Genomic DNA, 19,361 nt, shown 5'->3' with positions numbered 1-19,361 from the left:
GAACTAGGAACTTACCATATTATAAGGAATGTCCTCAATTTATTTTATTTTATTATTTTAATGATTGTCATTTGCAAATCAGATGAAAGGTATGGGATACATTTCTGGCTCCAGGTTAAACAGCTACTCTCCAGACCAATCTCCACCTAGAGAGTTGTGAGATGGTGCTATGTCTGATGTCAAGGTGATATAGAGCAAAGTGTCATCTGCCTAGGGCTGGTCTTTCTTAGTCTATGATGCTTCAAAATTTCCCTTTTCAATGGCTTCGTACAGATAATGAAGAGAACGCGGAACTCCACAGTCTTTGGAAGTAGTAGAAAAAGAGGGGCCCATCACAACTCTCGAGGTGGGACCTGTAAAGAATAAGTAAAACCATTCAAACAGGAAATCTCTTACCCCACCACACCTCTTAAACAACAGAACATAGCTATGTTCAATGTTTCATAGAGGTCCAGCAACATTATCATAATATGGGTACAGTGCCTCAGGAATGGACAACACCTTTTCATCATTGATTTCTACCCCAGTGCCACCTTCCAACACCACCTTGATGACTGTTCATAATTTTAACATAAAATAAATCTGAGAAAAAATGGGCCTGGATGGGCCAAACTGGAATTAGGACTTATCAACTCTTTTGAGAGTGTGTGTATTCCTTTTCAACCCCTTACTATTCCCTCTCCTCTTCTCCCTCCTCTCTTCTCCCAATACACGTTCCAAACCAAACCATATTTTATTGCTGCTATTCTCAGAGTTAATATTGCAGAGTTCCTCAGGGCTAGGAACTATTTGCCTCCCTAAATTGCTATGCACAACATGGAGTCAGTAAAGAATAGCTATTTACTATTTAGTCTTTCAAAAGCCTCTTTGATTTCCCTTTTCACAAACTGAAAATACAGACGTAGCAACAGTACCAACATAGAGACTATCAGTCGTGTTATCAGTGGTCAGCTTGGTCAGTGATGATGAGTATAAAGTACGGCATGTCAGTGTTGGCAATGATGAGCTTTGAGCCTTTTGCAAGAAGCAGGGAATAGAAGTAGGAGAGAAATGAATGCCATATGCATGACAAACTTGTGGATAAATGAGAGAATTAAATTGTAGGATTTTTTTTAATTGTTTCTGTTCATGACGTTTATAATAGGAGATGAGGTATAGTACCTTTTTTTTAAAAAGGAGGGGACATGGCTTCATTTGATAGGAATGTTCAGTTGAAAATACAAAAAGATTGATCAGTTATGCCAAGAATTGAGGAAAATCTGAGGTTTAAAAAGTCTGAGCATAATACCAATTATTTGTGATGAGTTAGGATTGCATAATGGGCGTATCATGACAGCACGGTATAACCTGGAAATTGGCTGTATTATAAGACCATGGGTCTTTCAAAAAAAAGCAGAGATGTAGAAAGCAGCAGTCCTTTAAACCACTAAGAAAGGTGATACCATTACAAATTCATACCTGGATTGAAGCTAGATCAAGTTAGATGGATGTTAGCAAATGACCCGCTGCCCCCTCCTCCCCCACAAGATTCCTATGAACAACATTTTTACTAACTGCTGGGCATATCTACACATGGGCCCCACGGTGCAGCTGTTACTGTGCTGTCATTTAGTACTTGCTTTAGGAAGTACTAAATGATGGTGCAGTAGCAGCCATTCCTGCACTGTCCTGGTAGCAGACACTTAGTTTTAGCAGCTACATCCCTGTAGCAATGCACTATAGCGAGGTAGCTTGTCACTACGTCACCGTAGCATCATGTGTAGATGCTCCCTCTGTGTCTTAAATCTCTGTTCTTTTAATGGGTGTAGGTTGTAGCTGTGTTGGTCTAAGGACACAGGCAGCCAAAGTTCTTTGAGTAAATCCAATATCTTTTATTAGACCAACTCAAATAAGTGGAAAAAAATTTCTTCCAAAAGCTTGCAAAAAGGGATTTTTCAAACTATTTGAGTTGGTCTAGTAAAAGATATGGGATTTACCCAAAGACCTATGTTACTTAAATGTGCACTTTTTTTGCAGAACTAACACTTTTTATTTGTATTTATCTTTGGTAAAAGTTATTTCATGTTCTCCTTGCTTTTTTTCTGAATTTCCTGGCATCACTGCATTACGAAGGGATGTTAGAGGTTTCATTCAAGGACGTTCAAAGACTAGGGCTCTATTCTGCGAGGCACTAGAGCAAACAGACATAACCTCCAAGTCTGTAAAGTCCAAACGTAAATGATGACGGACCGAAGATAGATACAACACAGAGAGAAAAGGGGAACACAAGGTAACAGTGTGACATGTCTAACTTATCAGGAAGTGCCAGGTACCTGGACCTCCAAGCATGCTTTTTTCTAAGGTAAGCTGTCACCGTTACACATTGCGATTCTCGTTTATCGAATGTGAGAATGGAAACATAGCATGAATCTTTGGAATCTGTTGCTTTGACAAACTAGCGCTTTAGTTTGCAGCTCTCTTGGCAGCTATAACAGCAAAGTGATGATTTTATAAAAGAAATAGGGCCTGTTACTAAACTATTAGTCATAGGGTATAGTAAACTATTAAACTAAAACACGAGTCTTTGCAGGTATTAATTGCTCTGGTGTTAGATGTGCTTTTTAATCATTTCAAGTACCCAGTAGAATAAAGAAGAAAAACTCTCTAAGATTATTCTAACATGAAACTTAGGGAGAAGTATTTTCAGAGAGCAAGGAAGGCCCCCAACCTGTTCGAGAAAGTGAAGCCCTTTACCAGTAATAGGTGAAAATAAATTGCTTGGTTTTTTCAATACCCAAAGTGGAAATCTTGTAATAGGAAAACTATAAAATCCATCAAGGTAGACTTGATAGTCTTAGCTACTCTAGAAATCTAATATGACTTTTCACTGGAGAAAAAAGTAACATCACTGGAGATATTTGGGATAATGAAGATGATACACTTCTCAGCTTTTAAAAATATGGTGAGGATTGTATTTCTGGGAAGTGCCTGACCTTCATAGCTCTGGAGAATGAAGTCCTTTATATACCACAGAGTATACACAACCCTGGCAGAAGAATTATAAGCTTCTGATCTAGAAGGACTTCTTTTTAGGCAGTGATAACCAGGGATCCTGGTTTTCTCTGATAAATAAAAAAATCCCCTAATTAAAATGAAACACCACTATATATAGATATCTATATATACCTATATACTAGTGGCATTTCATTTTAATCCCCAAAAATGTGGATTTGGGGCTACTTTTTAAATCTGAACATTGGGGAATTTTTTATTTATCAGAGAAAACCAAGATCCCTGGTGATAACTCAGTAGTTCAGAGTATAAGATAATTAGTAAAATAACAGCAACATGCAGTGGTGAAAAGAAAGAAAAGGGAGATACATATGTTGCTTTACTTCTGTTTAAAAATATCATTTTTTCCTTTAGGCTTGACTTCATGCATCTTGTTCTAAGCGATTAGACATTTTGGTCATTATGTGTCCTGCACATATGCCAGAAGTTTTTTCTCCGTTTGCTGGATGAAGTGCCTCAGTCATCCTACAGATTAGGTCATGATTCCTATCCCGTGCACAAAGGTGGTGTGGCCTGATGGGAGGACCAGTTTTAGTCTAGGCCTAGGGCAAGAGAACTGATTAATCCATCACCCCCGCCAGGAATGAGAAGACGGTTGTCTCCATGCTCGTTCAATTCGAGCCGTTCTGCTGAGTCAACTGACAAGACTTCTAGCGAGCGCCGATATTTGTGACAACAAGAGCACTTGTCCACCAGGAAGTGGAACGAAGCCCACCTACTTATTTTGCAAGGGTTCTTCCACTTTGACTAGCATTTCCAATCTGCAAATGCCAGTGCGTTCCTGGTTGTAAGTGCTTTCTCTTGAGAGGATGGGAATCGATACCAAACAAAATAATCATAAAAGAAAGGGATTCGAAGGTAATAACGGTGAAAGGTGTGTGAGCCAGTGGAAAGTACAGTAAAGAAATCCATGACAAGTCATGATAAATGGGTCGTTATAAAATTCATGTTTAGGCTGCACCAGTCTAGGGATAATGCCATTCGTCATGGCAACACTGGGGCACTAATGAGCCCTCATTGCATATTCATGGTTGTGGCGTCTCTCTTTTTTTCTCTGCCTCTCATTCTCTCCCTCTTTCTCCCTCCCACCCTGAACCGATGCCTGGTAAATATCTCCACCTCAAGCTGAAACCCAACTTAGGCTGCTTTTTTTTATTTGTTATGTTGCAGCAATTACACTGTAAAAGTGCTGCACAAGATTGATTGCTCTGATCTGTAGTTCAATTGTAAATTAGAATACACATCCCCCTGGGGACACACGGCCCCTATTTGTGATTAAGAAAAAAGCCCCATAATAGACTAATAGCTAAAGTTCTCTCTCTTTTACTTTCAGGCAATTAGCTTGATGAAATGGCCTCTTTTTGTGTACCCTGGAAGTGTAAACCGATATCATAATGAAGTATATGATGTTTATTCTATTATTTTCACCTTGCCATGTATGCAGGAATGCATAAATAATAGCTGCTTTGTGTAGTGCATTTACTGGTTCAGAAGTAAACTATTTCTTAAATATGCAGTGTATGGGCCTGAAGCCTTATCTCAAGCAAAGCACTCCTTGGGTGTGTCTAAACAAAAATTAGTGTTCTTCTTTTTAAAAAAAATCTTTAGTTACAGGATTTAAATGCTGACCTGATGCTTCCATTTTCAAGAAACATTGTAACCATGAATTGACTAGCCTTCCTAATCACCCTGCAAGGTCAGTGAAACAGGTATTCTCTCCATTTTACAGATGGGAAAACTGAAGTAGAGAGTGTTGCAAAGGTCGTGTGGGATTTTAGTTGAAGAGCTTGGATGGTTGATAACCTCGGGTGTCAAACCAGAGACAATCTGACTGGTTTTTTCTCAGTACTAACATCATCACTGGAGTTGCATTAAATGACGCATACAGCAGGTTTCTGAGTTCAAACATAAACCTCTGTGCTCTTTAAGCCTTGAACATCATTGGCTCCTATACACGTGCAGGAAGACTGCTCTGACACACTGTAAATCCAGTGCATCAGAGCAGACCCACTTAACTGAGTCTGCTGGAGCGTGGGAATTACCATGCTCCAGCAGCCTCCAGTGTCATTTGTGTCAGTGTCCCCAGCCTGAAAATTGGCAGCAGGGCTCTTTAAACTAAAGCTTGTTCGAGCTTTAGTACCAAGCACCCCGCTGCCATTTTTCAGGGTGGGGGACATTGATACACATGATGCTCCAGGCGCTTTAATTAGTGCATCTCCCCCACACCTCCTGGAGCTCGTGTATAAACACCTCAAGTGACATGCATCGCTATAGCTTCACTCCTTTGCTCTTTTCTTTTTCCCTGTCACCAAACCACTTTCACCTAAATTTGAGCAGCGAGCTAGCAACTGGTTGCCAGTATTCACTTCTTATAGTCAATGTTACTTCTGGCGGACTGTCCTAGAGCATCCATTCCAGACGTTAATCTGAGAAAATGAGTCATGTTTTGTAAAAACATTGCACCAGTGGTAGTGGCACAAATGCCTTTTTTCCATGAGGAAACTAGTTGTAAAGAAATTGCCATCAAGAGGGTAATTTGGTGCATAAATTGTTTATAATGCTGAAAGCAAACCTAATGGGCGCATCCCCATGAGTGGGAACATGCGTGCCGTGGGAACAACTAGCAGTGGCACAAATGTGTCACTGCTAGTTGTCCCTGGGAAGCACCCCTGCACGTGCGCTCTGCTGCACAGCAAGTTGCCATGGGCGGGGTAGAAGAGGTTGAAGCCAGCACCTGGACCAGCCCCAGCAGCCTCACTTGGGGTCTTGGGGGCCTCCCGGGACTCCAGTGGTGGCAAATCGGGTAAGCAGACCCTGGTTGGCAACCAGAGTGTAGCTGTGGCCAGCCAGGCTCTCGTTTTGGGCAGCGCACACTGCCACTACTTGCACCACCTCGCTTTTTTCTGTCATGGGTTTTTTTTTACACTGGGATCTTCCAGTGTCAAAAAACCCTGCCACACTGCAAATTAACAGTACAATGAATGCCTCCATGTGTGGCATGTACGGAGCTGCAGACAGGTCTGCATCCCCGCAGATGCACGCTCATTTGGACGCATCCCATGTGTCTAGTTCAAACAGGAGCAACATCTTTTTAGTCATGCAAAGGTTTGATCCATTTCTGGCTCTGCATTTCTAATCACCCTCAAGTTCTCTTAAATACATTTACGAACAGAATAAGACTGTGCCTGAAATTGGGTGTACTTTAGTGATAGGTCTCTTGCCAATTTTCAGGAAAGCCATCGATACTTTTAATCTTCAATGACCCACTATCAATCCGTTCTAACTACTGAGCCAAGAGGTTAAGAGACAATAGAAATCTTGATGGAAAGCTAACATGAAGTTAGAAAGGATCCAGCATATAGTTCCACAGATGCCTGTTTAATTGTTTTGGCCTGTGTATCACCACTGGTAAAGAGACAAGGAAAGAAAATGTAGCAGAGTGAAAGTATGAATAATAGTGCCTCTAATTCAAAACTAAGTGCTTTGCAGGATGGGACCAGCTCTCCACCCTTTCCATGAAAGCATGGTAGAGGAAAGGTGAAAGCAATATAGGCAAGAGATGGGAAAGATGCTTTAGCGGCAGGATACTAGTCGGAGACCTGAGTTTGCTTTCCAGCTGTGCCACACAATTTATGTGACCTTGGGCAGGTTACTGAACTTCTCTGCGGGTCTTAAAATAATAGCGCTTCTCTACCTCGTGAAGGGGGTGTGAGGAGAGATGATGGTAGAGGTATTTTGGTAATGGAGGCCTTATTAAATAGAGAAGCTGTGTTAGGTATGGATAGGTATATATGACTAACAGTGTTGATTCACATGCAATTCAGGCAAGTTGATTTAGTTGAAGATAGTGTGAGATGAGGTTCTGCTAGGGAAGATGCCAACACAGTTAGGAAACATTTTATCAAGCAATACTACCGGGGCAAACCTTTAAAAACTAACACGGTCTGTACATGGATACAATGCCGTATTTTGTTTAAACTTGTTCATCATTGTCATCCTGCATGACAGCCCTGGCATTTAAAATATGTTAGGGGTGACACAATACTTTCACCTGGTGCAGACATATATCACTGGAAGGATGTTCTCATAAACAAAGTGCTGCAGGCGACGATCTTATCATTCTCCTCTTCCTTCTTCTCCGCTCACTTCAATGACAAGCATGCATTTCTGTGCTTTGCTCCAGTTGCTGGTCTAGAGAAGCCTAGCGTTGGAACAGCAGGTGATGTTGCAAATCAGAAATGACAGGTGCTGGTAGAAGTAAAGAGGGAGGGAAAGGAGAGGGAAGACTTGCAAAGCACTTTGATTCCACCCAAAGTTGGCAACAGCTATCTTGCAGTTATGAGCCAAAGCTCACTCGCTCACTTCCCTCCTCCCCCCACCAAGCGCACACTCGGTTTTAAAACATTTCTGTTAAAAGTGAAGGGTCACAAGGCAGATTAGAATATTTGAATGAAATGGTTCTCCTATAAGTGTGGTTCAGCTGGGGAAATGAGCAGATCATCAACTTTTAGATGGCTTGAAATTTTCAACCAAACTGTTAATATTCTGGATGAAACTTGAGGCAATAGGACAATGGAGCGCTGCTACATTTCAATTGGTTCACAGCAACAGCCCACCAGTAAATGGAAGACAAGGATAGTCATTGTTTTGGAGTAAAAAAGCAAGGGGATCATACATGTGCTTATAATGGTAGTAGATTGGTCAGGCAAGGCAAAAAGAAAAGCAATAGCAGCACAATTGAAACAGCTGGAAGTTTTTACATGCGAAAGGATATGGCCAATTGCACCGAGAGAGCCTGGCAATAGCTCCAACCCCAAGCTTTGTCCCTCAGCATGACCACGCTGATGTGCTGTAAACACTTCTCAATCTGAATTGTGCACTTTTTGCCTGCAAGTCCCAAAGTTGGAGATGACCAAGCCTCCCTGCTCCTCTCCACACATCTGCCAGCTGCTCCCCACTCTTCATCAGTCCCCTCTCCCATTTCCCACGAGCCATTGGCAGCCTGCTCATGGTTCTGGTGTGAAATTATTAATTTTTCCTTTTTATTTTATTTTGGGGGGTGGGATTTTCTAGGATTGTTTGTGAAACAATTGTTCACCAAAACCACCAGCAACAACTTGTCACATTTTTCAGCCTGCAACGCTAACTTCTTGATTCCTTCCTCTGGCATCTGACCAACAAATCAGCTGTGGTTCAGGCTTAATAAGAAGCCTTGTCCCTAGAAGTGAATATAAACCATGCTAGTTAAAACTAGAAATACTCCAGATGTGCCCGTTTGCAAGGTTGTGGTGATTTTTACAAAAATATAGGTATTTTACAATAATTTTGTATTAGTGATATTTGCATCATATTTTATGCTGATTTCTAGACATGGTGGGCAATGTTGTTTTTAGTGTTGCTTTGCAAAGACTTTCTCAAATTATTTTTTTTGTAAATTCTAATATTTTTTCTATCCCAATTTTCACACGCTGATATAATCCTTTAAAAAAAAAATCATACTGTCTCTCTGCTAATTCAGAGTATTTCATTTCAGTTTTGACCCCTTTATTTTTAACAGCGTTAGTCTGAAATTAAATAAAATTCACCAAAAATGTCAAATGTCAAATGTCAAAATGGCACATTTCTTACAATTTTGAAATCTATTTCAATTTTTTAATCAAGATTCAATCTTGATTTAATTCAGTCGTTTCATCAAAAATGACCATTACCTGTGAAATAGCTACTACTGAAAAATTATCTCTTTCCAGTAAAGAAAAGTTGGGTTGACTAATTTCTCTGTAATGCTATTGAATTTTGTCCTTCTGTTCCACACATGAGCAACAATCCAAATGCAGCATTGCACAGAGTGCTTTAAAGGCCTGAGACGATTAGGTGAGATTTGTCACTTAGCTGAAGTTATCATGTCTCCTCTGATTCACTGACCGGTTGAGCATACGCCACATGATCAGTAGGATTCCAGACCCCATATCATTCCTTTTCTTAGTAGAAAATATGCTCTGAGCCGGTCAGATAAAATCTAATGTGCCCTGACCACAGTACTAGACTTCAGTTCCTTTGAAAAGTATTTAGATTTGGAACTGACCATTTCCTTTATTTGAGAATTTAATCAAACTTCATATTCATAATGATCCCACCTGCCTGAACTTGCCCCTCTGAATCTCTGTCACGTTAAACTGTGGCCAAAACCATGAGCAGGCTGCCAGCGGCTCATGGGAAATGAGAGAGGGGACTGATGAAGAGTGGGGAGCAGCTGGCAGATGTGTGGAGAGGAGCAGGGAGGCTTGGTCATCTCCAACTTCGGGACTTGCAGGCAAAAAGTGCACAATTCAGATTGAGAAGTTTACAGCACATCAGTACGATCATGCTGAGGGACAAAGCTTGGGGTTGTAGCTATTGCGGTAAGTGCAGGCTCTCTCGGTGCAATTGGCCATATCCTTTTGCATGTAAAAATTTCCAGCTGTTTCAGCTGTGCTGCTATTGCCTTTCTTTTTACCTTGTCTGACCAATCTACTACCATTATAAGCATACATATGATCCCTTGCTTTTTCACTCCAGAATGATGAATATCCTTGCTTTCCATTTATTGGTGGTCTTATGTATGGATAGACACGTAACAAAGAAAGTATATATAGCAACACAGAGAATGGAAATGTACACAACCCGGAGATGCCATCCTTGGTAAGAAATATCATGGATGGCTTTATTCTCCTTTTTGGCTTCCTGGTCTGTCCAGGAAGTCTACTAATCCTATTTTTCTGCACAGACTTCTTGCTGAGATAGAAGACCAAGTAAATAATCATATAATTTATGCTTTGGTTTACAAGTTGGGTTAAAATTAAATGCGTTTTTAATCTGATCTTACCAGGAATAGTTCCATAAGACCACCTTCAAAGGCCAATAGTTATTACCAACTTTTTTCTAGTGCTAGAAATAAGCCTTTTGCAAAAGTTAATTTCTTACAATAAAATAATCCCAAAGGCATAAATATCCTGAAGATCAAGCAGATCTTTAAAATCTGCCAGTGGCAAACTCGTGCAATTAGAATCTCGCCATAAGTGCTGGAGCCTTAAAACATTAATAGATCATTTTAATGGAGGCAATTATAAAAATGCGTATTTAATTTGCATTATTACGACACAGAATACACTATGGACAACTGAGTCCATGAGAGAGAGAGCTACAGTATAGTTTAATAGAGTTTACTGTTCTCTGTTACTTGAGTGGGAACTCTGTAATGGGCTGTACTTTACCTTCCTGTCCTTGTTTTTTTGGCTTTATTTCTGCTGTAAACTCAAGAAAGCTTCCTTCTTCATTTCTTCATTATTTTACCTTAAAATGGAGGAGGAGCAGAGTAGAATAGCTTAAAAGAAAGAGAAAAAAATCACTTAATCCCATGAACAAAACAAAGCCCTTGACCACACATGGTATTGTTACAGTATAGATCAGATGTTATGGGTTTGATCCTGCTGTTGTTATAATCAATATCAAAACTCCCACTGACTACAGTGGTTTTCCAGATGATTTCAACAAGAGCTATTCCAAATGTGAAAACAATTATAAAGAAATTCATGACTCATTAGTAACCCTTCCATATTGTATTTATCATTTCTGGGTCAATGTACCAATGCAACATAAGTTCCTTTTTTTTTTTTAGATCTTTCTACTGGGCATTAAACCCCCATTGCTAGTCCTGTAAAAGCTTCAAGTTAAGTCTCATTGGAAGGTTCCCTTCAACAAGGAGGTCCAGGCAGTAAGTCTTTACTCAAGTGTAAAGATGTCAGTAAGAAACCCTGGCTAACATTATGTAGTAGGTGACAACAGATAAATGGGCTAATACAAAGCCAAGTGAAATCAATTGAAAGATTCTCCTTGACTTCAATAGGCTTTGCATCCAGCCCATATGCTTAAAAAAAACATTGGCAATGAATTTTAACAATTGTGTAATGAATGCAGGCATAAAAGAAACCCCATTGTTGTTCTGGGATGTTTTAAATTGCATATTCTTTTGAATATTTCCAAACTACTCATCTGGTCCAACAATTATTGAAATTAATGGAAGGACTCCTACTGCTTTCAGTGGGCAGGGATTGAACTCTTCAGGGCAACTCAGATTACTAGAAACAGTGTCTGATATATTCAACAAATCAATATTATGCTGAAAAAACATGCCAAGAAATCAATCCAAACAGACTATTTGTATTTAAAAAAGGAAAATGTCTATTAGAGCCAAAAATGATACTATAGCTGCTGAATATAAATACCTAATGCTAATAACCAAAGGCCTATATCCATCCTTCCCTGGTATAACTCAGGATACTGATGATGATGAAGATGAGACAACTTTCTTCACTTTACTAAATTATTTTTACCATAAATTAGTGTACTTTATAAGTACACCAGAGAGAGAGAAACACATCCTTCACTTACTTCAGTGGATGCTCACTTTTGAATGTATATTTGACCATGTAGAACCATTCCTATTATGGAAAATGGATGCTGACTTAAACTGAAATTATGACCATTTTAGATAGCAGTCAGAGAATTGACTTAAGAGAAATTTAGCTTCTAATATGAGATTTAAATACTTTCCATTTCAGACTATCAGTAGCAATTGGCCCAGCTTCCTACTAACTTTTCTAGTAAACTGAACATGACACAAATGGGTTGGTTTTCACTTGTGGCTTCAAAGACCAGATTTGAGTAACTAAAAGATATTGTTGCACCAGCTGTGTACGTGGTAGACAAGGCAAGTGTATGTACACAACCACCCCTACACCCTGCCCAAGCTTTACAGTAGCTGAACAATACCAGCAGCTTAAGGGTTAACACAAAACTGAGCCGAACAATCTTAGAAAATGCATGTTTCAACAGAAGCAAAAAACCATGCGAGTTCTCTGTATGTTCCTTATAATTAAGCAAAGTGGAAATAAAAAGGAAAATCTAAACAGAAGGCAGACTTCAAAAAGTTTAAGCTTTCTTAAAAATTCCAGAATGCATTATGTTCAGATGTGCTTCGAACCCAATTATTCTGGGTTATCTCATCCTTAGAAAATCAATATCACTATTTTTTTCTCTTCTTTTCATGGGTTTATTATGTCTATATTTCACAGCCCAAGGAAACAAATGTAATTTCTATTAGGAAGGTAATGGAATTAGTCTGATGAAACATTAGGAAGTTTTCTACACTGAATTGGTGGTGTGTGTTCTGGAGGAGACGGACACCTCTTAATTCAATACCCATTTAGATGGATAAACCACACTGACAATCACAGAGCTATCATTTCTTTAACATTCGAACTGGCTTAGCACTTTGCAGTCGCAAACTTTTCTCTGTTTTTGAAAGTACCTGCAGCTACTTTCCCATACGGGAAGTGTTTCTTTTATTCCTTGTGAAAAGCATTTGAGAGAGGACTATAAATCTGATCTCTTTGCCTGATATGCCATACCTTTAACAGGTTTTCCCAAAGAAATGCATGCTTCAGTCTTAGGACTTGGGAATCTCATGTGATAATGAAAAAAATGTTCCAAGGTATGTGTCCTGCCATTGACTTCCTACAATGTGTAATGCCTGAATTTCTGAAATGCTGGATTTGTTTTAACAACTTGTTTGCAATTAAATCACCTTCTAAGACATTAGGTATACATTACATACAATTGTTCAGGTTCCCAGACTGAAGGTTTGACGTGCATGAGAATATTTACCTAGAGACTAGTTGGACTGAAACCATTATTTGCATCAATAGTTAGCAAATTCTTCTTTGGTTTCAAGCAAAAAAAGGCAACATGCATCTTAGAAGGAATAGTCTAAATTTAAAAGGGTGAAGGGATGTTGCTTTGGCATGTTAAAAAAATACTATAATAAAAATGTTGAGAGCATTTTGGGGCCAAGTGCTTAGCTGAGGGAAATAGAATCATAGAAAATTTGGGTTGGAAGGGACATTGAGTCATCCAGTTGAACCCCCTACTCAAAATAGGACCATCAACTAGATCATCACAGCCAAGGCTTTGTCTAGCTGGGGTCATAAAAACCTCCAAAGATGGAGAATCCACAACCTCTCTGGGTAACCTGTTCCAGTGCCTTACTACCCTCCTAGTGAGAGAGTTTTTCCTAATATCTAACCTAAACTTCCCTTGCTGCAACTTAAGACCACGTTGTTCCTCATTTTGTTACCTGCCACCACTAAGAACAATTCAGCTCCATCCTCTTTGAACCCCCCTTCAGGTAGTTGAAGGCTGCTATTAAATCCCCTCTCAATCTTCTCTTCTCCAGATTAAATAAACCCAGTTCCTTCAGCCTCTCCCCCTAAGTCATATGTCCCAGCCCTCTCAATAGATTAAATTTGATTTTACACTAGCTGATGGCCTGACCCATCTATTTTGATCTGAATACTCATCCCAAAAACTGAGTTGTCAGTGTTGATCACCTTAGCCCAAAAAGAGCATACTGGAGATATAAAAGATCCACAGAAGAACAACAACAAATATCTAAGGCTTTCTGGCTCAGGGTTGTAGTTCTATATGAACAGGAATGAAGAAAACTTGGATGATTTAGTTATAAATAAAGAAGAGTAAGGGAAGGGATATAATAAAGCTATAGATATAATAAAGCTGCATAGATTGCATGCAGATTGGAGGCATCTGTTCACAATGTCCCGTAATTCCAGAACAACTGGAATCTTGATGACATTAAGAGGCCAAATATTTACAGTGGAGAACAGTTTAAAAAGCCACATCAGCTTATGAATGACCTGTTAGGGGTTCACTTCTGCAGGGATCTATTAGAGGTAATAGTAGTTTACCAGGATTTTTAAAAAGATTAGTTAATATGATACCTTACTCACATAAATATTTAGATTTAAAAGGCATGAAGAATATCAAATAGCAAGGTTTGGAGCCTGTTTTGCCCACATTTGTTTTTCAGTGAATTATACTGGCCACAGCGCCCTATGTGGAATGTAAGTACCTTCCCCAAGAGCAAGTACAGAATATTATGGTTCTTTACTGAGAAAAAGATAACAAACACCACTGTTTAGATGTTTCATCCAGACAGACAAATACTCATTGAAAACAAGACACAAATGTTTACAAGTGAGGGAGGTAAGGGGACAGGTAGATTCTCCGATTAGGGCTGTGCAAAGCTTCAGTCTCTGATTCAATTTGGCAGAGATTCGGCCTGATTTGGTGGCCGAGTCGCCAAATCTAAATCAAATCAGGAGACCCTTTAATCTCTCTGAATTGATTCGGAGAGATTTGGAAAGATTCAATGATTTGGATGTAGATGCAGCTTGAAATGTTTTTTCCACATACCTCTAGGTAGCAAGTGGCTCCTGAATGCTGCAATGCTGGGGCACAGTAAAGCAATTAGCAGCCTTTTTAATATTGTGCTTCCTACTTCCTGTCTTTATATTACAAAGAATTTGAATATGTGTTCAGATTCCTTAACCTTTTTTTTTTTTAAACTATCAAGCAAAGACTAAAAGGAGAATCAAACACAGGCTGACTTACAGTTGGTCAGTTGTGGAGCCAAGAGTAAAACCCAGTTATCCCATGTCCCAGTCCAGTGCTCTGTCTACTAACTCTGCTATCTCTGATTTATGTCCTCCTATGTGTGTGACCATCATCAAAGTGCAGTGCTGCTCTTTTCAATATGAATATGGCTGCTTTTTATGAAAGTGAAGAGATATTCTGGCTTGTCCAGTATAAAGCCAGGTGTGGCAGCTGTGTTGTTCACTGGGGGGGCACCAATCCACAGTTCACACACAGATACCTGTAGGGCCAGCTATCTAGCCACATTGGTGATTTACCTGCACAGATGCAGTCCTGTGTGCAAAGTGAGTGAGCAGAAGGGCACGTATGCGTAATGACTTAGGGGCTGAAAATCAGGCCTTTTCCTTGCATATTTAATTTTCACGTGGGCACCAAGAGAACTGTGAAAAAAATGTGCAATGCCTGTAACTCACACTGACTGTGTGAAAATGTTGTTGAACAGTTAAGCAGTAGAAGTTCCAGCCTGGCTTTTGGACTAACTACATCCAAAGAGCGAGGTGCAAATCTGCTTCACACCTTGCCCATAATCCTGCTTTAATGTGAAAGAAATAACAACTGAAACACTCAAAGATCACATTGATTTCATTCCCGTGAGCTACATATGCACATTTAAAAGAAGCTCACCTCAAAGAGTTCTTTTTTCCTTTGGCAAATGTGTTGCTGAGATTAAAACCTGGGTACCCCTTTAAATTTAAGTGATACTGAAAAATATTTGATTCAGTTCATACTGTACTTGTTCTATGCAAGCCCACTTGGTCTTCTGGGTACTACCATAAATATTTCCTCAGTCTCTGGATTATTGATGATTTTCCTGAGCTCTTAATTTGTCCCCCAATCTTTGTTTTGGGTTGACCTGACTCTTGCTGTTAATATAGGACACTGGTTTTCCATCTGTGGTCTGCAGACTGTTTAAGGGGCCTGTGAAAGATGATTGTGGTCAATCAAAAGTATGTGACTACCCACACTTGCAATTCAGAGGGGTCCATACCTCCATTCAAACTGCCCAGAGGGGTCCGCACCTCCATTTGAAATTTTTTAGGGTCCACAAATGAAAAAATGGTTGAAAACCACTGGTGTAGGGAAAAGTGGTTTCCTTGTAACAGACTCAAAAGTTCTGTGACTTTCCCCATCAAAGTCAGGCAGGTCTACCTTCTCCAATAGATGGTTACAAATGACATGGATTAGGAAGTCCAGAAATAACAATACCCTTTAAGGTGCTATATTCTGACTAAAAACAATAGCATTGCTAATGGGGCCACATGGACTTCCAGTGTTCAAAATCCCTTTTTTAACAGTGGAGTCTCTTCAGTGCTCTGACTAGTAGTGATCTGTGCTATCCACACCTCCAATGCACGTCTCGTAATCTGCTTCACATATAAGATTGTATTTGTTTGTGTCCTCATGGGTCCTGACCTCATCTGAGAGCTGCAAATTGTGGATGGTAGTAAGACGGCACAATCCCCTTCTCCTTTATCAGTTTATTTCACTCCCAGCAGTCCTTCGCAGCTCTACATTTTACCAAATTTTCTTCATCAGGCTCTCTAACAGGTGGCTGCTCTGATGCCTCCCAGCATACAGTCAGATGCCTTGTAGCTTTCTTCCTGGCTGAGAAATGTCACAGATGGAAATGAGCAGTTTCATCTCTTCCTGCCAGCTGTACAATGATCAACTGATGGCAACCACTCCAACCTGCCTGGGACTCGAGTAGAAGCTGCATGGGGGTATTCCTACATGGAAACGGGAACTGGTAGGGCTATTATCTTATTTGAAAAGTCAAAGAAGGTGATGGAACATATTCTGATCCTTAAAACTGGCACCCTGACTGGCCCTCACACCAGAGAGGTTAAGTTACATTTGTGCATAAAAGCTAAGTTATTCCTTCACCCCTTGAATTTGTTGCTCCAGGATAAAGCCAAGTTTTTTGGAATGGGTTGTTTCGTTTTCCAATGTAGCCGGTGCCTCCTCAAATTTAAGCGTGGCGTTACAATGGAAAGGCATGGATGTGCTTTTCCAGCTGCAATTTATAAACTCTGCCACAAAAGAGAACTGAGCACCTCTGCTCCTCCTGTTGTGAGGCCACGCAGAGACCCAAGTCAGGAGCAGAACCCACCAGCCACGGTCCAGCACTAAGCACTCTATAAACACAAGTCCCTGTCCAGAGGAGTTTAAAATAGAAACAGATGTACATGCATACAAAGATGGAAAGCCATATTGCAAGCTCTGTATAGCTGGGAATGAGAGGGGGTGTATGATGAGAAGGGGAGGCATGGATGCAGACAAGACAAGGAAGGTATAAATGAAAGAAAGATGAGGGAGAGAGAACAAAATTGAAGACAGGTAATGGAATAACAGTAGTGGAAAGCTGCGTCAAGGTAGAACCGATCTGTTGTAAGGCAGAAGATTACTCCGTATCACTGCACAATATCACTAAAATTACTTTTTTCCTTCTTTTACCCAAACTAAGCATTGTGGGTCTCTTGACAAATATACAAAGTAGATTGGTCCATGAAAATCTCCATTTTCACATCCCACAGCATATCCTCATGTACTCCATGGAGTTACTTCTCATTTTTCTCTTGCATCACTATCTGGCTTACGTTGTCCTCTGGACAATTCAGTGTTAGTAAAGACAGTGCTGTCTTAGACTCATAGAAAATGAGGGTTGGAAGGGACCTCAGGAGGTCACATCTAGTCCAACCCCCTGCTCAAAGCAGGACCAGCCCCAAGTAGATGATCCCAGCCAAGGCTTTGTCTAGCCGGGTCTTGAAAACCTCCAAGGATGGAGATCCCGTCACCTCTCTGGGCAGCCCGTTCCAGTGCTTTACTGCCCTCCTACTGAGAATGCATGCTAGATTTACTGTCACTAGGTACCTGATATATTGATTTATCTTAATCTTTTCACTGGGAATCCATGCAAAAAGGCTGGAACATCATTTAAAAGAAGACTGTTTCCTTATCCAGTTGGATGGAGTTAAAGAAGTCTGGAAGCTGAGCAGTTTGGGGGATCCCCCCAATATTTACTTCACTCTCATGTATTATTGCTAAAAGGCTCAGATACCTGTTTTGATTTAAAAGAATTGTACAAGTATGTCAAAACTTGCCCTCAAAATCACTTCTAAAGGCAGTGCTTTATTTTGAGCAATTGTTAAAAATATCTTTACCCACCACTACTCCCAATTCATGCAAAGCTGAGGAGGAAAAAAACCCAGCCAATTTGCCTCATGTCCTGAAGGTCAGAAAACTGGGACTTTGTTAGACCCAGGACAGGGAAAGTGATTGAACTGGAAATGCCCATCAAGAATGCCATGCCAGTAATTCCCACTCATTTCAATCAAGGGGCTGTTAGCTGAAAGACCCTCAGCTGATCATAACTGCCATGGTATGGTATCACTTTTTAAAGTGATCTATTCATGTTGATTTATATGGCCCTATACCGACAGTGGATTTAGACAACAATGCCTCCAGCAGTAATGGTGACCAGGCTATAGGACTTACAATGTTGTATGTTGCTCTAATTTTTTCTCCATTCTTTTCTCCTTTTTATTTGCTAAGTGAAGGGGCAGAGTTTAATGATATAATCCTGAAAGGTCTCTGGAGAGACTGTGTATTGGAAGGGACGAGAAAGACAGAGGGAATAATGTGTGGTGTTTTACCATGGTCAATGTTTAATGTGTTCTAATGAACTCTAAAATGACTCCCTAGTGTGCTTGCTTCTGAGGTCACAGGGGTTATTTTGAGTTTGCAGTCCTCCTGGACCCTTGAGAGAATTCCCTCTGGATATGTTGGGACAAAAACAAAAGTGGCAGCAACAAATAACACTGCTGTTTTAATCCAGTGCCAGTCCTCCCCCACTCTTTGCTATGTGGATTAGTGCACGAGACCCTAGTTATGCAGTACCCCATAGTTTAACAGTTTCGGTAGACCATCGCCTTTCAAGACTCATCTATAAAAGCTGTATCCATAGTTGTGGGCTATACATCCATCATTATCTGTGGGTACTGCAAGAACCACACCTATAGATAGATTCAAGAGGTTTAAGAGATTGAATTACCCTGTGATACATTCCTTGACAATAACAGGGAACTGGGTGCTCCAAATCCTGTTGTCAGCAATGGGAAACTCCACCTCTTCATCATGCTAGTATATATCTTTATAGAAAAGCTTACCAATTAAGTAGAGTAATTCATGAATAGCTCCCGGTTTTTTTAATGTATGAATTAACTGGGATTTTGGCAGGATTAGAAAAAGTGAAGAAATGGGTTAGTATTGTATTATTTAAGTGTATGGCAAATAATTTTTCCACACCAGACTTGAAGAGATTTGTTTCCTAATTGGTACTGCAATGTCAGCATGAGCTCACACGACTGCTCACTAGACAAGCTAATGTGTCTACCTGTGTTCCATTTTAGGCCTTGATTTTAATTTAAGGATGATTCCTGCTAACACAAAAGGCTGGGTAGGACAGCCATTAAAAGTATACAACAGCAATTGAAATGGACAATTCCAAAGGAACCCTATTAAAGTTTTTCTCCATCAAATCAACATTACAGACTTCTTATGCATTTCTTAATTAGACATTGATATTAACTGGACTGTTGCATGATTTAAATCTGGCTCTTAATCTCTGCTATTCTATGCTGCTGTAGTTTTTATGACATTCAGCTAGTGACTGCTTTATGCGTTAATCTATCTGGAAAACCACCTTCCCTTTTTTTTTTTTTTTTTGGTTTTTTTTTAAGGGAAAAAAACCCCCAAAAAGGAAA

The 19,361-nt window shown here is 40.0% G+C and overlaps 1 long non-coding RNA gene across 7 annotated transcripts in view; it reads right to left on the bottom strand.

Annotated features, from left to right (window-relative positions):
• The window catches only part of LOC109288481, a 61,852-nt gene continuing 42,491 nt past the window's right edge, over positions 1–19,361 (bottom strand). For 6 of the 7 annotated variants that reach the window (XR_002095149.1, XR_002095151.1, XR_002095147.1 and 3 more), the window contains 3 exons: positions 10,302–10,411; positions 7,103–7,252; positions 1–353 (listed from right to left, as the gene is read on the bottom strand). This is a non-coding gene — a long non-coding RNA (uncharacterized LOC109288481). Of the gene's footprint in view, positions 354–7,102; positions 7,300–10,301; positions 10,412–19,361 lie in introns of all 7 variants that reach the window. The other variant, XR_002095153.1, reaches the window with a different exon arrangement.

Source organism: Gavialis gangeticus, unplaced genomic scaffold (assembly GCF_001723915.1).
Source record: "Gavialis gangeticus isolate Ggan-Ray unplaced genomic scaffold, GavGan_comp1, whole genome shotgun sequence".
Taxonomy (NCBI): Eukaryota; Metazoa; Chordata; order Crocodylia; family Gavialidae; genus Gavialis; species Gavialis gangeticus.
Note: the sequence above shows the minus strand (reverse complement) of the source record. Positions and strands in the feature narration are given on the sequence as shown.